This window comes from Theropithecus gelada, chromosome 7b (genome assembly GCF_003255815.1).
Source record: "Theropithecus gelada isolate Dixy chromosome 7b, Tgel_1.0, whole genome shotgun sequence".
Classification (NCBI taxonomy): domain Eukaryota; kingdom Metazoa; phylum Chordata; class Mammalia; order Primates; family Cercopithecidae; genus Theropithecus; species Theropithecus gelada.
The window spans coordinates 20487719-20498266 of NC_037675.1; the positions used below are offsets into that span (position 1 = coordinate 20487719).

At 46.4% G+C, this 10548-nt stretch overlaps 1 pseudogene; it reads left to right on the forward strand.

Annotated features, from left to right (window-relative positions):
* Positions 1–286: 286 nt before the first annotated feature.
* Positions 287–5028, forward strand: LOC112628337 (annotated as a pseudogene).
* The last annotated feature ends 5520 nt before the right edge of the window (positions 5029–10548 follow it).

Sequence of the window (10548 nt, forward strand, 5' to 3'; positions counted from 1 at the left end):
TATTATTGTGTTGGCTACATGTGCATTTATGAGTCAGGAAAATGCTCAAGAATATCAACCAAGTATCCAAATTATCTCACCAGACTGAGAGAGATGCATGTGTGCATGCTCATGTTTCAGCTCAGAGCCTTTTGACTAGAAGGTTCTTGAACTCAGAGGCCCAGGCATTATCAACTTGACTTTGCAGTGGAGCCATCACTTTTGTTGATCAATAAAATTGACATAATGCTCTCTCTTTTTTTTTTTTTGCACCAACCATGTGCCTAGAGCTAACTGTGTCAAGAGCATGCTTCAGTTGGCTGGAGTGAGCAATTCAACTTGTGAGGAATGAGAACTGTTAGAGTTGAGACAAGAAACATAAAACCCCAGGGTAAGGTAGGAATCACTGAAAGTCAGGCAAAGGAACTGGCATCCAGTAATGAGTTAGGCTTTGCCAGCCTCTGGCCCTACAGATGGCTCTTTGGAGAGGAAAAAATTAAGCCAGGCCCGAGGGCACAGATCCTAAGGGAATGCTGGCAGCTCTAGGCTGTCTATGGAAGAGAAGCAGAGGGTGGCACCTGGTTGAAAGAGGGGGCTGGGGGACATAGCTTGAGCCTGTGTTTACAGATGGAGTCTCCTGATTCCTGCGACTGGGGAAGGAGATCGTGCCCGGATCAGGGGACCTCAAATCAGAACCCTTCCACCCACACACCTTCTTTTCAGGGCATCTTTCATTGGAAACAACAGATAAACTAGTTGGAAAGCTCAGCAGATTCTCACGGTGGTGCCTAGCAGGCCAGGCCTAGCTGCCCTTTATGCTGTGACTGAGGATAATGCCACTGGCCTGTAACCACACATTGGAAAATCTTTACATCCATGGACACGCCATGCCCACAGAGATAGCAGTGCATGGTTCTTTAGGTTTGGGGTGCTGTCCTGGCAGTTGCCTTATAAATATGTAGGATTAAAATGGGATGCCCTGGAACTTAGCTAACCTTTACCCCCCCCCCCCAAAATGAAGGGGCACTAGTTTTTTTTAGCTTTATGAAAGATGTATCTGTCATTGTTTTTAGAACTTTTGGAGAAAGATTTCTTGGGAGGAAGCTATCCTGAACCCCCAGAGATTTTCTCATTTACAGGTGCACCAGCTTTAGAGTCCTACCTAGATCTTCATCCTGGCTCAGCCACCCTCCAGTTGTGTGACCTTTGAGAAGTTGCTTGACTACACTGAGTCTTGTTGTCTCCTATGAGTGGAGGTTGCTACATTGCTACTGTGTGGAGCACCTACCCCCAGGCAGTCTTATAGGGTGATGGTGAAGATTAAATGCAATAGTAAGGCTGAAGGAGGAGGATCGCTTGAAGCCAGTAGTTCGAGACTAGCCTGGGCAACAAAGCCAGACCTCATTTCTATGAAAATGTTTCTTTAAAAATTAGCCGGACTTGGTGGCTTAGGCCTGTAGTCCCAGCTACTCGGGAGGCTGAGGTGAGACCACTTGAGCCCAGGAGTTTGAGGCTGCAGTGAGCTGTGATCGTACAACTGTCCAGGCAACAGAGAGAGAACCTATCTCAAATAAATGAATAAGTAAATAAAAAAATAAAATAATAAAATAATGCATGCAATTAGTACACTAGTACATGATCAGGCACATGATAAATGCTCAATAAATGGTAGCCCCAATAAGCTTTGTAATGTTTTGGGAGAGAGTGTCCTTTGGACTCAGCCCAGTGACAGAAGCATTTGAAAAGACTGATGTGTATGATGGCTATTTCCTACAAGTACAAGCCTGTACCTCCAGGGACCCAAGGCATTGGCTCAGTGGGGCACCTTGTTCTATTTACTCTTGGTTTGGTCGGCACCGATGGCCCTAGGGCTAAGCAGGACTGCCACGACAGATTGCCAAGAGTATCCCCCTCCCCAAGCTAGCCATGGGAAAGCCACTTGCATTATAAGACTACAGGAAATCAAAGGGAATAAAAAGCAAAATTTAGTCACCTACTCTCCAGTTGATGGGCAATAGGTTTTTGTTATTTTGAACAGAGCTGTTAGGAACATCCCTTGTCCACATACCCTGTTTTATATAGGCAAGAATTTCTCTTGGATATAGAGTAGAATTGATGGGCTGGGAGGAGTGTGAATATTTAACCTTATGAGAGGGAGCCAAACTGTTTTCCAAGGTGGTCGTACCAGTGTATACTCCCAGCAGCAGTTCTTAAGAGATCTCAGGATCTCTATCTTCTGGTGAGGTCACAAGCAGTCAAAAAGAATGAACGCCGGCTATAAACAACAATAAGAATTTTAGCAATATAATATTAAGTGAAGAAAACAAATTCCAGAAGGATGCATACAGCATACTTTATATAACTTGGAAAAGAAAATGTGTATATAGGCCAGGCATGGTGGCACATGCCTGTACTCCCGGCACTTTGGGAGGCCAAGGTAGGAGGATTGCTTGAGGCCAGGAGTTCAAGACCAGCCTCAGCAACATAGCAAAACCCTGTCTCTACAAAAACTAGAAAAATTAGCCAGATGTGGTGGTGCAGGCTTGTAGTCCCAGCTACTCATGAGGCTGAGGTGGGAGGATCTCTTGAGTTTAGGTGTTTAAGGTTACAGTGAATCATGATTGCACTGCTGTACTCCAGCCTGGGCAACAGAATGAGATCCTGTCTCTAAATAAATAAATAAATAAATAAATAAATAAGTAAAATTTAAAAACAAAATATGGGCCGGGAGCGGTGTCTTACGCCTGTAATCCCAGCACTTTGGGGGGCCGAGATGGGCAGCTCACGAGGTCAGGAGTTCAAGACCAGCCTGATCAACATGGTGAAATGACATCTCTACTAAAAATACAAAAATTAGCTGGGCGTGCTGGTGCACGCCTGTAATCCCAGCTACTTAGGAGGCTGAGGCAGGAGAACGGCATGAACCTGGGGGGTGGAGCTTGCAGTGAGCTGAGATCATGCCACTGCACTCCAGCCTGGGTGATAGAGTGAGTCTCAAAACAAAACAAAACAAAACAACAGCAAAACAAAACAAAACAAAACAAAACAAAAACCAAAAAAAACCCTCAAAGATCACTAGTGGCTATTACCAGCAACCATATGTAAAGAAATAGGAAAACCTACTAAAAATGGGTAAATTTCTGGACACATCCAGACTACCAAGATTGAACCAGGATGAAATCCAAAACCTGAACAGATCAATAACAAGTAATGGGATCGAAGCAGTAATAAAAAGTCTCCCAGCAAAGAAATACCTGGGACCTAATGATTCACTGCTGAATTCTAGCAAACATTTAAAGAAGAACTAATACCAACCTTACCCAAACGATTCCAAAAATAGAGAAAGAGGGAATACTTCCAAACTCATTCTACAAGGCTAGTATTATCCTGATACCAAAACCAAAGATACATCCAAAAAAGAAAACTACAGGCCAGTATCACTGATGAATATTGATGCAAAAATCCTCAACAGAATATTAGCTAATTGAATTCAAAAACACATTAAAGTTGGGGTGCAGTGTCCCAGGTTCACCCAACACTTCCCATTTTTCTCGCTGTGTGTGTCTACTTTGCTGTGTTCCCTGGTGGCAGCGGGGGTGGCAGTGTTGGTGTGTGGGCCTCCCAGGACAAGGGGAAAGTGAGTATGCCCTTTTCTTGCCTCCTGCCAGGCGTCTGCAGCCTGGCACAAGCTCTGACCAGGTCTTCAAGCAAGGGACCTGGAGATGTTCTTTTCAAATTTATGGATTGGTAACTTGAGGCAAATTCTGGGCACTAGAGTCACAACTAAGAGGACACTTGAATTAGGGGGAGTCTGGGGTCCTGAGAAGTAGAGTCCTGAAACTGTCTACAGCATGTGGGGAGCTGGGTGTGTGTTCAGGCCAGTTGCTTCTCTCTGTGCCTCAATGTTCCAGGTACCCTGGAGGGGCTGAGATCCTAGAGATTCCTGGAGCCTGGCTGCATGGCCTGGCCACCTTGATGCCCTTGTGTTCTCCATGACAGGACAGCAAGGCCAAGAAAAATGGCTCCAACAGCTTCATGCACTCCATGGACCCACAACTGGAGCGGCAAATGGAAAATACCCAGAACCTGGTGGACTCCTACATGGCCATTGTCAACAAGACTGTATGGGACCTCATGGTTGATGTCATGCCCAAGACCATCATGCACGTCATAATCAACAATGTGCATGCACTGCCCCCTGGGGCCTCCTGTGGCACTGGAGATGCTGGTGGCCATGTTGGCCTGGGGGAGATGCCGACCAGCCCTATGGGACCAGGTTCAGGGAGGGAGGCATGGTCCAGACCAGAGCTGTCTTATAGAAATATAACATGGGACTGAGGTCAGTGGCCCATGCCTGTAATCCCAGCACTTTGGGAGGCCATGGCGGGAGGATAGCTTGAGCCCTGGAGTTCAAGACCAGCCTGGGCAACATAGTGAGACCTGGTCTCTACACAAAAATTTTAAAAATAGCTGGGCTTGGTGGTGGCACGTGCCTATAGTCCTAGCTACTCGACAGGCTGACATTGGAGGATCACTTTGAGCCCAAGAGATTGAGGCTGCAGTGAGCGGTGATTTTGCCCACTGTACTCCAGCCTAGCAACAGAGCGAGATCCTATTTCCAAAAAAAAATCAACAACAACAACAACAACAAAACTAAGTAGACAGGTGTCATGGTGGCATGATAGGTCCAGGGTCCCCTCCCAGATCTGTGACCTTGGACAAGTGACTTTTCCTCTGGACCTCAGTGTCCCTATCTGAGTGAGAAAAGGGCAGTGGGGAGGCAGATCTTTCAGTCCAAGTGGCGTAAAAGCCGCATCTGAAGAGGCATACTCAGGGCACAGTCCCAGCAGGGACCGGCGGGAGGCCAGGGCAGCACAGGCATCAGGTCCCAAACTCCTTCCCTCTTTGCCCACTCTCAGATGGAAGAGTTCATCTTCTCGGAGCTGCTGTCCCACCTGTACTCGCGTGGGGACCAGAACATGCTGATGGAGGAGTCAGCAGAGCAGGCACAGCGGCGCAATGAGATGCTGCACATGCACCATGTGCTGAAGGAGGAGGTCAGCATCATCAACTACGTCAATGCGACCACCATTAGCACACCCACGGGGGCCTGTGGACGACTCCTGGCTGCAGGTGCAGAGCATCATTGCCAGATGCAGGTACCAGGGCTGGCTCCCACGGCCCCAAAACTCCCCAACCTCCATGGCTGAGCCTGCTGGCTCTGGGAACAGGCTCTGTGCCCAAGCTGGCAGACATGGGTGTTCTCTGGAGCCATCAGAGAGCTCGTGGTTTATGGTGTAAGGGCTGAGAGCTTGGAGAGGCTTGTGTGTGGGGTTGTACTCTGAGGTGGCCAGAGGCCTAGGAATGTCATCCTGGGCACACCGTACTTGTTGTGCAGTCTGAGTCATGCTGCCAGGGCAGGGCATCCAGCTCCCAGCCTGGGAGTGCTGAGAGCCAAATCCACTGCAGAGCAGGGGTGATAGTCAGGGTCTCACCTCTTCTATCTGTCGGCAATTCAGTGGTGATTGAGGATAAAACCTCGAGAGTCCCATACACATGATCAACCCACAACACACCTCACAGGCCAGGCAGGGACACACAGCCCTCTTCTCTCCCTCTCAGGTACCATCATAGCTGCTAGCTTGTGACTGAATGCAGGGTCCCTGGCCCCCTCTGATGCACTACCGCCAGCCAGCAGAGTCACGCACCTTGGCCTGTTGCTCCTAGAGGTTGCCTCTGCTATTCAGCCAAGGGGACCACAGTGCCTGCTGGCCCGGCTGAGCTCCGCCCAGCAAGCCCGCCCACCTCCCTTGCCATGGAATCTCCCTCTTCTGCTTTTCCCAGCAGGAAGGGCCCAGCCTCACTTATGCAACCTGCAACCCCCAACAAGCTGAGGCTCCTCTCTTAGCCTTATAAGTCTATAGCCAGTGGCATCCGGCTGCCTGCCCTCCCTGCCTTCCCCAGGGTCCTTTCAGAGGGTCCTGGGCTTTCTGACTGCTCAGAGGGGGCTCCAGCGATCACCCCAGCCATCCATCCCTTTTAGCTTCATAGTCCTGGTGCAAGCAGTGTTCCTTCTCTATCAGGCCTTGTGGCTGCTGCGTTGGGCTCCCAAACGTGAGAGGTGGCCCAGGGCCAGTGGGTTGGAAGACAGGGTGACCAGAGAAGCGGGAAGGCCGATGGGCTGAGCACTGGTCTGAACGGTGGGTGCACTGCCTGGGTGCTGTGGAAGAGGCCAGCATGCGTGGGGTGGGGAGGGCCGCTGCAGCTCCCAGGCACTACCTGTGAAGCTCCGGCTCCTCCCTCCATCTTCCTCCCCTCTCCCCTTCAGCCCCTCTTTTCCAGGAACCTTGCCACACCTGCACCTGCGCCCTCCCCTCCCCAACCCTCCCACAGCTGCTGTGGCACACTTGTGCTGTGCACTTACCTCACCAGCTCTCTGCTCACTTTTCTCTCTCCTGTTTTCTCTCTGCTTTCTCTCCAACTGCCAGCCGATCGGGTCCGGCAAGTCCATCCCATCCTCAGAGCCCAGGCACCCCTTTGACCTCTAAACAGATCCCTCCTCTTCTCAGCCTGAGTGGCTGTTCTGTGACTCGACAGTGGCTCCCCCAGCCCCAAAGCCAGCCCCCTACATCTGTGACTTAGTCTGTTGTAGTGGTGAGTGGACACATCCAGGTGTGACCATTGCTGAAAACTTGTGCCCACTCTGTGGTACGCCCCTGCCCTGGTCTATAAATATCTATAAATACCTATATATATATATACACACACACACACACACACACACACCCCTATATAAATATGTATAAATACCTATAATATAAATATATATATACACACACACACATACACACACACACACACACACGTACACCTACATGTGACTGACCATCTCGCCTCTAGTGCTGGGAATCAGTCACCGTGCTGTCCTTTTGGACTCTTGTGGCCCAACAAGAGAAAGCTTTCCCCTGACATTGCCCCTCCAAAGTGCACCACCTCCAGAGAACCTCCCTGTCCTGCCCGACCTATGGACAGCCAGCCCCTGCCATCCCTCCCTGTGCAGGCAGCTGTGTGGCTTGACAGTCTCTACCAGTCCTGCTGTCCCTCGGCTGAGAATCAAACCCATTTCTGGACGACGGGGAAATGTGTCCTCTGCTGACTGCATTCTCTGTGGAGCTCAGAGGAAGGGAAAGGCCAAGCCATTTCTAGGGTGCTTTTGGGAGCGGTGAAAAGGCCATACCCTTAAGGGACACTTCCTGGAAAGCCCCTGGAGCTTAGCTGGCTCTTATCCTGTGAAGCCGGCTCTGGCCAACAGGTGGCAGGGCCATGAACTCAGCCTGGAGGGAGCCTGTGAGGCAGCCAGCGGACACTCTGGAGGGACAGATGGAACAGGCCACCAGGTGCAGACAGGCGAGGGAGGCGAGGGGATGGAACGGAAGATGCCTGGGGTGGGTGGAGGTCAGTGCCCTTAGGTGCTGGTACCTGTCTTCCCGGCCATGGCTAGATCAGGCTTCTGAGCCTGTTGTCTGTCAGGGCCGGACTGCGCCCCCTAGGTGCCATGGTAGTCCCGGTGAAATCCCCTAGGTGACACCAGGCAGCATACAGGTAACACACCTGAAAGGTCCACAACAGCCCAGCTGGACATGTTCAGACACTGGGACTCCTTCAGTGGCACAAACTCCAGGACCCAGTGAGGGAAATGGGAACACACCAGGCCGAGCGGTATGACTAAATCCATTTATTCCAAATAAAAAGCAAAGTAAACAGGAGTCGAATCACCAGGGAGCCACGACCCCCTTCCCGCCTCCTTCCTCTGTCCTATGCCAGCAATAAATAAGTTTTCTAGCCGCAAATAATTATTAGACCCCCCTCCCCATGTGCCAGCTCCAACCTCTGCTAGGTACGATACAGGGGTGGCCCTACCCTCTGGAATATACAAAACATTATGCAGACACAATATGTACATCGGGGAAGGGGGCCACCCCAGCAGCCTGTGCCCTCACTTGGTCCACAGTTTGCCCCACTGTTCTGCCTCAGCTACCTCTCTGAATAGGAAGATGAGAGACCCCCTGAGGGAAAACTTGCTATGGTGAGAGTAAGGAGGCCATCAGGCTTCCTCCGAACAAACCAACTCCACCAGCCTCTGGCTCTTAAATAACAATCATCATCATTCAGAAATTTAAGGACTCAACCCTGGTCAAGGTGGCAAAGGGTCTGTTTGTCTTTCCCCATTAGACAGAGGTCGTGTGTTGCTACCCTAATTGTAACAGGGTGACTGGGAAGGGGTGGTAGGGACATGGTGGCGGTGGAGACTCCAGCCCCACTTCTCCAGGCTTTGCTGACAGGGGCCTGCTTTTAATTTTTATTTTTATCCCATGACTTTTTCAAAAATCCCGTGACTTCTTTTTCATAACTTTTTTTGTAACTTTTCATAAAACATTTTCTACTTTTTTTGCCACAACTTTTTAACACTTTTTAATCCCATAACTTTTTTACCCCATAACTTTTTTAATCCCATAACTTTTTTGTGTTCTTTTAATAAACACTTGCATAATTATATTACAGTTTTGCAAAAATGAAAGGGTATCTCATGCCAAGCATGGCCAGTATTTGCTCAATATCAATACGTTTAATACTATAGTTTTCAAGACACACAAAATAAAATTTTAAGGCAAAAACAGCACTTTGCAACAATTTAATAGCTTATTACATTAAAGTAGCATCACACCAGCAGTCAATAATGCCACTTTAGGCAAAAGTTTTTCAGTATTTCCATTATACATTCTGTTTACAATAATTCATAAATTGGTAAAATTTATTCTAAGAAAACTTGGCAACTAAAGCTTTGGACTGGAATGGCACTTCTTTCTCTACTTTTCCTTCCCACTGTTTCTTTTAAATTATAGCATTCATATTTTAAAATGTTTCAACTTATTTCAGAACGTTAAGATAGCAGTTACTTTTTTAATAGTTATATTTTTTTAAATGACTAAGATAAAGTTTTAGAGAAACTATATTATGGATAGGGCTGATTTACATTTTCAAATTTTCTAAAAATCATCTTTGCTTTTAGAACTATTTTTTTTTTTCCATTTCTGGAAAACCTCGCAGGTATTTTCAAATACTTTAAAAATAATTATTATATATTGCAATCTTTAAATAGGTGTTTTGATTCTTCCTACAGAAATTCAAATTTATTCTGTTGAACTCACATTTAAAAATTCTATGTTTCTGATAAACTCTAACCTTCCAATGTTGCCTTCTAAGCAAATCAAAAGTGACCTTATACTGAATGAGGTAGAGCACAAATACTTGGCTGAATGAGGTATCACAAAAGACTGCATGCACTTTGAAGAAAGACTTAGGTTATTGTCATACGATTTCCATTGCTTTTAGCTTTCTCTTAAATATACGACAAATGCCTACACAAAGAGTGGTATTTCAGTTAATATGGTAAATTTATTTTCCAGACTGACATTCAGCTTAAATATGCCAGTATGTGATTTAATCCATAGGCAGCTGATGAACACATTATTGTCAGATTGGTTACAGATGCTAAATGCTATCTGAAGGTCATTCCTAGTCATTGATATTTATCAGGGTAAAAGTGAAGTGATTTCAATGATAAAAGTACCTTTGAAATAATTTATCAATGTATTGGATAAAGCCAGTTTCAGAATGATAAAGAAAAAACATTAGACCAAATAATGTGGCTAATTAACAGTGGTACAATTCCAGTCCGAGGGTTTAAAATGGACTTAAAGTAACTGTCTTTAAACTGAACTCAAAGAAGGCAAAAGTGGCAACTTCAGAAAATAAAAGTCAAGAACAGGACATAGTTCACCCTTCGTAAAGAAGTTTGTGAGGAAATATAACTCTGTGATTGTATAGACATGTTTCCTGATAATACATTGACATTCACAAACAGTAGATTGCACTGCAGTTTGTAAACATTTTAAGTTGCATAAACTTCTCCTTGACTTTCAAAGATAGTATAATACTGTCTATTAAAACTTCTTTTTGTTTTAACTAAGTACTCTCACACATATTAGTTTATAATAATGTTTGTTATTATTTTTTAAAGTGTTTTCCACTAAAGGAAAAGAAGTAAATTCCTATGTCAGAGTAACCAAGGTGGTTGAAGAATAAGTATTAGCCAGAGAGATCTAGATGGTAAAATCAATCTTCAAGCCTCAAAGACGCTCCGTGAACAGAGAGGAATGCCAGGTGTCACACAGCTTTCCTTCACTCTAATTCATCCTTGACTAGAGTCTGTATACCTGTTCCAGGGACATTTAAACTCTCAAAGGATTTCTTATGATCTTTACTAAATACATTAAGACGAATGCCAACCAATGCCCTTTTGTGTACTGGGACATGTAGTCATGTGATTAAAACAGGTAACATGAACTCTTTTAAATGTATTATAGATACAAATGCTCTAAGCTAGGAAAGGTTTTCCACATCCACAGTCAATGATGGGAGTCTTTCATTCCTCAGAAATAATCTCTTTTTAGGTCATCGAGAAAGAGTACAACTGCTGCAGCTCATGGTGCAATATCTTCATGAGCC